Genomic DNA, 7,004 nt, shown 5'->3' with positions numbered 1-7,004 from the left:
TCTTGACAGGGGCTTTCTTGATACGCATTGCGTGTCATTAACACGCGCGTCGTAAGGTTACGACACGCGAATGCGTGTCGTCTTCCTTTATGACAGGGCCTTCCTTGATACGCATTGCGTGTCGTAACCGCGCGTCGTAAATGCGTGTCGTAAATGCGCGTCGTAAATGCGCGTCGTCTATCTTTATGACATGGCCTTCCTTGACACGCATTTGCGCGTCGTCTGAGCCATTTACGACGCGCAATGAGCGTCGTAAAATGCCTTTTTTCTTGTAGTGAGTCTCAAATGATGTCTGTTGATTAGGCCCCTAAATGAAAGAAACATCCTTCTTTGTCAACCTGGTGAGAGGAACATCAATCTTAGAGAAGTCTCTGATGAATCTCCGATAATAACCTGCCAATCCAAGGAAGCTTTGAATCTCGGACGGAGATCTCGACACTTCCCATTGCATCACCGCCTCTATCTTGGCTGGATCGACCAAGATACCATTCTGATTAACGAGGTGTCCCAAAAACTAAACCTCGTGCAACCAGAAGTCACACTTGGAGAATTTGTCATATAGCCTCTGCATCCTCAAAACCCAAGAACCTCTCGTAGATGCTCCTTATGTTGTTCCCTAGTCTTCGAATATACTAGAATGTCATCAATGATCGATCCAACATAAGCCTACAAACCTAGTTCATGAGGTCCATGAACATCTCCAGTGCGTTGGTGAGCCTAAAAGGAATCACCACAAACTCGTAATGCCCATAGCGAGTTTGAAAGGTCGTCTTCTAAATATCCTCCTCTCGGACCCTCATCTGATGATAGTCGAACCTCAAATCAATCTTGGACAACCAAGATGCCCCCTGAAGTTGGTGAAAAAGATCATCAATCCTCGGACAAGGGTAATGGTGTTTCACCGTCAACTTGTTCAACTCTCGGTAGCCGTTGCACATCTGGTGTGAACCATCCTTGTTTTTTACAACAAGGACTAGCGCTCCCCAATGAGAACTGCTCGACCGAATAAACCCCTTTCCTAACATCTCTTGTAGCTGAGAGGATAACTCTTGCATCTCAGGAGGTGCAAGACGGTACGGTGCCTTGGCGATCGACATCGCACCCGAAATCAGATCAATCAGGAATTCCACTTGCCTCCCAGGAGGCATACCCGATAACTCCTCGTGAAAAACATCAAGAAAATCACATACTACCGGAACATCAGAAATAGAGGTCGATCCCTTCTTCTCGACCTGAGTATCCACTACATATTCCATATAACCCATACACCCATGCTGCAAACTCTACCTTGCCCTAACGGAATAACAAAAAGTTGATCATGATCTAGTACCCTCGTTGTTGATAGTCAACACCCCCCTACTAGGGTCTCAAACCGTCACCAACTAACGCTCACAGTCAATCAGAGCCCCAAAACAGCTCAACCAATACATACCCACGATCGCACAAACATCTCCCATCATGATAGGGATAAGATCTATCGGATAACCAATGTCGAAGATCTCTAACACAGAACCGCGGTAAACATCAATAGCAAATATTGGATGCTCATCAGGTATCGAGACTCTCAAGGTTCTGCTCAAAGTCTCTCGCGTAACACTAAAATCGTGACAAAATGATGATGACACGTACGATCGACTCGCATCCGAGTCAAACCGCACAAGCGCAGGCATAGAATTCACAAGAAAAATACATATACAACCGATATTATAAGCAACATAAATAAATTAACAAAAATATAAAGAACACATACCAACTATGATGTCTAGAGTTGCGCGGGCCTCCTCTATTGTCAACTGAAATGCTCTCCCTCGATCCCTCGTGTCTCCCCCTTCCCCTGCCGCCTATCAGTGATACGTTGCGTCGCAAGGTTCGGAGTCTGAACCGCCCTAGATGCAAGATGAGGACAATCTGTCTTCACGTGGCCCGTCTGGTTGCAGCTAAAACAAACCCGAAATCCCTTGGGCAATCCCTATCCAAATGACCTTCCTTGCCACATAGGTAGCAAGCCGACCCGGACAGACAGGGTCCCTCATGTCCCTTGCCGCACTTTCCGCAAGTGTGGCCTTTCTGGCCTCCAGCTTTCTGATCAGCGGGCTTGGGTTTCTTAATCTCCAATTGCAATTGTACTAGCCTCATATCTCTCCCTTGGGTCTCCCTCTCCTCTCTAGCATGGCTCTCCAACTCAATCTCTCTCCTCCTGGCATTGGTCTGCAACACAGCCAATGTTCGATATGTGGTGTACGCCACAAACTCGCAGATATCCCTACTCAGAATACTCAAATACTTACTCACACATGCATGATCTGTGGAAACCTACTCAAGGAAAAACAAATCCGTCTCATGAAACATCTTGGTAATCCCAACCACCGTCCCTGTCTTCTGATTGAGAGACATGAACTCCTGGGCCAACATTTCTCGCTCAATCGCGGGTACAAAATCATCCCTGAACATCTCATAAATCTCCCCCAAGTCACCGTAGTATGCTCTGCAATAATGTAATCAACTGTCACAAAACTTCCACCAATCCTTCGCTCCGAAGCGAAGCAGGATCAGCGCGAAACGAACCGTCATATTTGTTGAACAGGAGCAAGTATAAAAATATCCCTCAACATCATAAATCTATCTCACGGTAACAATTGGATCCTGGGTCCCATCAAATTCGGGTGGATTTGTGTTGGTAAACTCTTGATACCACAACGAATCACCCCCTGCGGTCTCGGCAGCAACTGCGGTGGCTACAACATATCGCTCGTCAAAAGTCTTAATCAGCGTGGTCTTGATAGACCCAAATATCTCCAGAATAGACTCTTTGATTGCTTTGACCACCTCCATGGAAAAAATCTTGCGGATCTCATCATCACTGGCACTTGGCCTCTCGTGGTCACTAGAGCCTGAACCTCGGGTAACCACCATGGTGAAACACATAAGAAAATTATCAGAAATCAGGCCAAAACGCATATATCGACACCCACACACTCCTACAAGCCCTTTAATTCCTTCAGGTCACTCCTCGAGCCGCATACAGATCCAACGTTTCCAGTAGTACGGGCCCAATACTACCTTCCACACCAACCCGTATTTGTCTCAAGTCGTCCTCTCAAGACCCTAAGGACTCTACCTCCTCAAATCAGCTATGGACTCATCCTGCTGGTTCCTTAGAACCACAACTAAGCATCTAGACACTGACTCTGGACTGCTCCCAATAATGCTCTGCCTCACAAGATCTCTGTTGTCCTCGTCCCTTGCTTCGCGTATACCAATTGTACATAATACGAGACTCTATATACATTTGAATAAATGATCCTACCTCAAATCCAAAACCAAACAAGGAACGGGAAGAAAGGCTAAATCAGGCATTTTGAGGCTATAAAATCCTAACTATGTACAACTATGTAGCATACACTAAGCAAATAGTAAAGACATATTCAATCTCATAAGAATGAACTCCTAGGCTAAGGCATCACAAATCAGGAAACATTACCATACTATTTCTACAAGATTCCTTTGCCTATCACTAACTAGCATGCAATTCTATAAGCTCATGATATAGATATATCTACTCTGCACTACTGATAAAATAAATTGAGGTGTTCTGGGAAACTACTGCTCGAGCGCTGGTCGATTGTACACACTGATTCTTTGGGTTTTTCTCCTGTAAAAGTATTCATTTCTTTGTTGAGTTCTTCAAAAAAAAAAAATAGATCCTTAGTTTAACTTTGGAATCACCCAAAGGTTCATCCAGATCCATCAAACCATGGCTCTGGTACTAAATTGTAACACCTGAAATTTTAGTCCAAATTTTTCATTTTAATTTACCAAAATTTAGGGTTTCACAAAACCAAGTTATCAAATACATAATTATCCCAAAATAACCAATATCACAAATATCAAAGTTCATAAACATGTCCCAGTACTAAATCTCCCAACGCGTGTGTATAATCAGCCCTTCGCCTTCCCGCGATCCTCGAAAGTAGCTACCACATATAAATCAACAACTATAAGCACGAAGCTTAGTAAGTTCCCCAAGATACCACATACAACACAACATAAATAAACAAATATGAGTTATCAGCAACCCTGGGGACTATCAACAGTCGCAGTGGGCAAACAGCACGTCCTGTGGGTTATCAACAAACCCTGGAGGTTATCCGCAGCCTCAGTCACATATAAATAGCATAACATAACCATAACAGCTAGACCCAACTGGTCATTATAGATACAATTATTCTACCACACAGGTAAAAATAAGTTAGGAGACTCACCTGATACTGACGACTAGTAAATCTCACACCCGAACTATTGGATCTAGACTCTGCCTAATCAACAAAATAATTAACCCTAATTAATAATTAAGGTCCAAAACTCACTCGCGATTCCAAATCCCACAACTAAATTTTCTAATTTTTCCCTTCTCATGTTCCAAAACCCTAAATCTTGACCAAAGGTCAAAATTCAACGACCAACGAGTACGCTGAGCGTACCACTTCTTACGCGGGGTGTACAATGAAATCATCATTCACCGGGGGCGGAACCGGCTATGCGGGACGTAGCCAGGAGTACGTCCGGCATACTCTGTTTGCCACTATTTCCACCAACTTAATGTCTTAATCCTTTAAGAAAACCAACCCAACCTCAGATCTTACTAATCTAAGATGTCTTAACCCATAAAGTCGTTTGCTTTAAGCCCTTGCATGGCTAAGAAGGACCCAATACAACACTCTTTAGCTTCTAACACATTTTAAGCTACTTTAATGATGCATGAGCCAAAAGGAATGATCAAGCAACCATTTTTTTATGAATCTATAGGTCCTAAAATGCATGAAAGGACAACTACGACTTCTTGGAGTGCTCCAAACTCGTAAAGGTCCAATCTTGGGGACAAAAGTTCATGAAACTTCAACCATAAAGATCTAATGAAAATATTGCCAAGGTATAGACTTTATACTTGAAAATGATGCACAAAGATGAAAGGTTTCTGGATCTACAAGCTTGTTAGCTCCCATAACTACTTCTCTCGTCTCCTTCTTCCACTACATGCACCAAGAACACTAAAAAACTTGCAAAAACTCATACAAGCAACTCAACTCGGGATTATGGTTTTAGGGAGGATTTGGTGGTTGATAAGGAAGATAAAATGGGGACATCATGTTCTTTAAATAGGTAGCAAGCCTTAAAATTAAGGTTTGAAGATTAGGCTAGTACGCTCGGCGTACCACACGTACGCCCAGCGTACTAGCTGATCATCCGCGTTCCTAAGTTCCATGAGTATGTTGCGCATAATCTTACGTACGCCCTGCGTACAACAAAAACCACAAGCCTTTTTATCCAAGGGACCAAATAAGCTATATTTATAAAAATACAAGAAATAATAAGAGTACCTGATATTGGGATGTTACATATGAGAAGAACAAAAGAGATGTGTTATGATAAAAGTAAGGGACAAGAAAAGAGATAAAGTAGGAAGAGTATGAGAGAGGTAAAGATAAATAATAATAGAAAAGGGTAAGGTTGAAATATGAGAAGAGTAAGAGGTGATGATAGAGTAGGAATGGAGTATGAGACAAGCCTGAGAAAAAGATAAGAAAGAGTATAAGTGTAACATCCCAAAAATTTCAACAAATTTAATCTTTTCAAAACAACCCATTTTCTAATAAAAGTGTTTACAAAAACATTGTCTCCAAAACATTATTTAAAATCAGAATCTCCCAAGATCCAATCCGTTGTAAAACCAAGTATGTGTACGGTCACACCTTCACCTTGCCACAAATCATCTGAAGAACCTGAAACCATAAACAAAACTGTAAGCACGAAGCTTACTAAGTTCTCCCAAAGTACCAACACACAAACAGATAACATGTATAAATAACATCATGTACTGGGTCAACAACTAAAATACTAGATTACACCTGATCCCATAGTATGAGTCTAACTTGCCTATTAGACCCACAACTCATATATGGCATGCTCTTAAGCCCACAACATAAGTCTGGCTTGCCCTCGGGGCCCACAACTTATGTTTGGCTTGATCCCCAACCAAATCAGTCATCGGACTGGAATACCAATGTTCAGCCCTTAGTACGAGTCTGGCATACCAACCCGTCCTCAACTCGTATCTGGAATGCTACAGAGCCCTCAGTATGAATCTGGCATGCTCTACCCAACCCTCGGCTCATATATGGAATGATCAAATACCCTCAAGTTCTCAGTACGAGTTTGGCATACCACCGAGTCCTCGGCTCGTATTTGGAATGCACGTGAGCCCTCAGTATGAGTTTGGCATACCACCCGGTCCTCAGTTTATATCTGAAATGCTCCAGGGTTTGTAGGCTACAGCACGAAGTAGTACAACCTCAACCCAACACAATATGTCGACATATAACAAACATATACAAATAATCATGCAGACAGAATCATGGGTAGTCCTACAGATCTACCAGCTAGTATATCAAAACTAGATATAATTATATATATATATATATATATATATATATATATATATATATATATATATATATATATATATATTATACTCAACATATCAATAAATTTCACGTTATCAAACCAATGGGCTTACCTTGGTGCCTTTGAACCGAAAATACATTGAGGAAACTCACCCCATAGAATGACGAATAGCTTAACAAAACACTGCTCCAACACTAACTCTAAAGTCTTCCTGAATACAAAACGTAGACCAAAACCCAATCAATATCACAAAATACCCAAAAATACCCTTTTTGATCAAACTTGATCAAGGGTCAAGGTCAAACGGGTCAACCAAGATGAACTACTTCGAACGCGGGGCATTCAAGCCCTTGACCAGACTCGTAAACTCGAACTGGAACGCGCTGCGTTCCTCCCACTTACGCGGGGGTTCCCGCTGAATCCCTAAACTCTCTATTAAGGGATTAATACCTTAATTCCTTTCGTCCAAACACAGATCTAGGTCCAATATGACACTGAGGTTCATAAAGTTTCCAACTTTATGACCTTGCATGTCCCATTAA

The sequence above is a fragment of the Lactuca sativa genome, chromosome 8 (assembly GCF_002870075.4).
Source record: "Lactuca sativa cultivar Salinas chromosome 8, Lsat_Salinas_v11, whole genome shotgun sequence".
NCBI classification, from domain to species: Eukaryota; Viridiplantae; Streptophyta; class Magnoliopsida; order Asterales; family Asteraceae; genus Lactuca; species Lactuca sativa.
Note: the sequence above shows the minus strand (reverse complement) of the source record.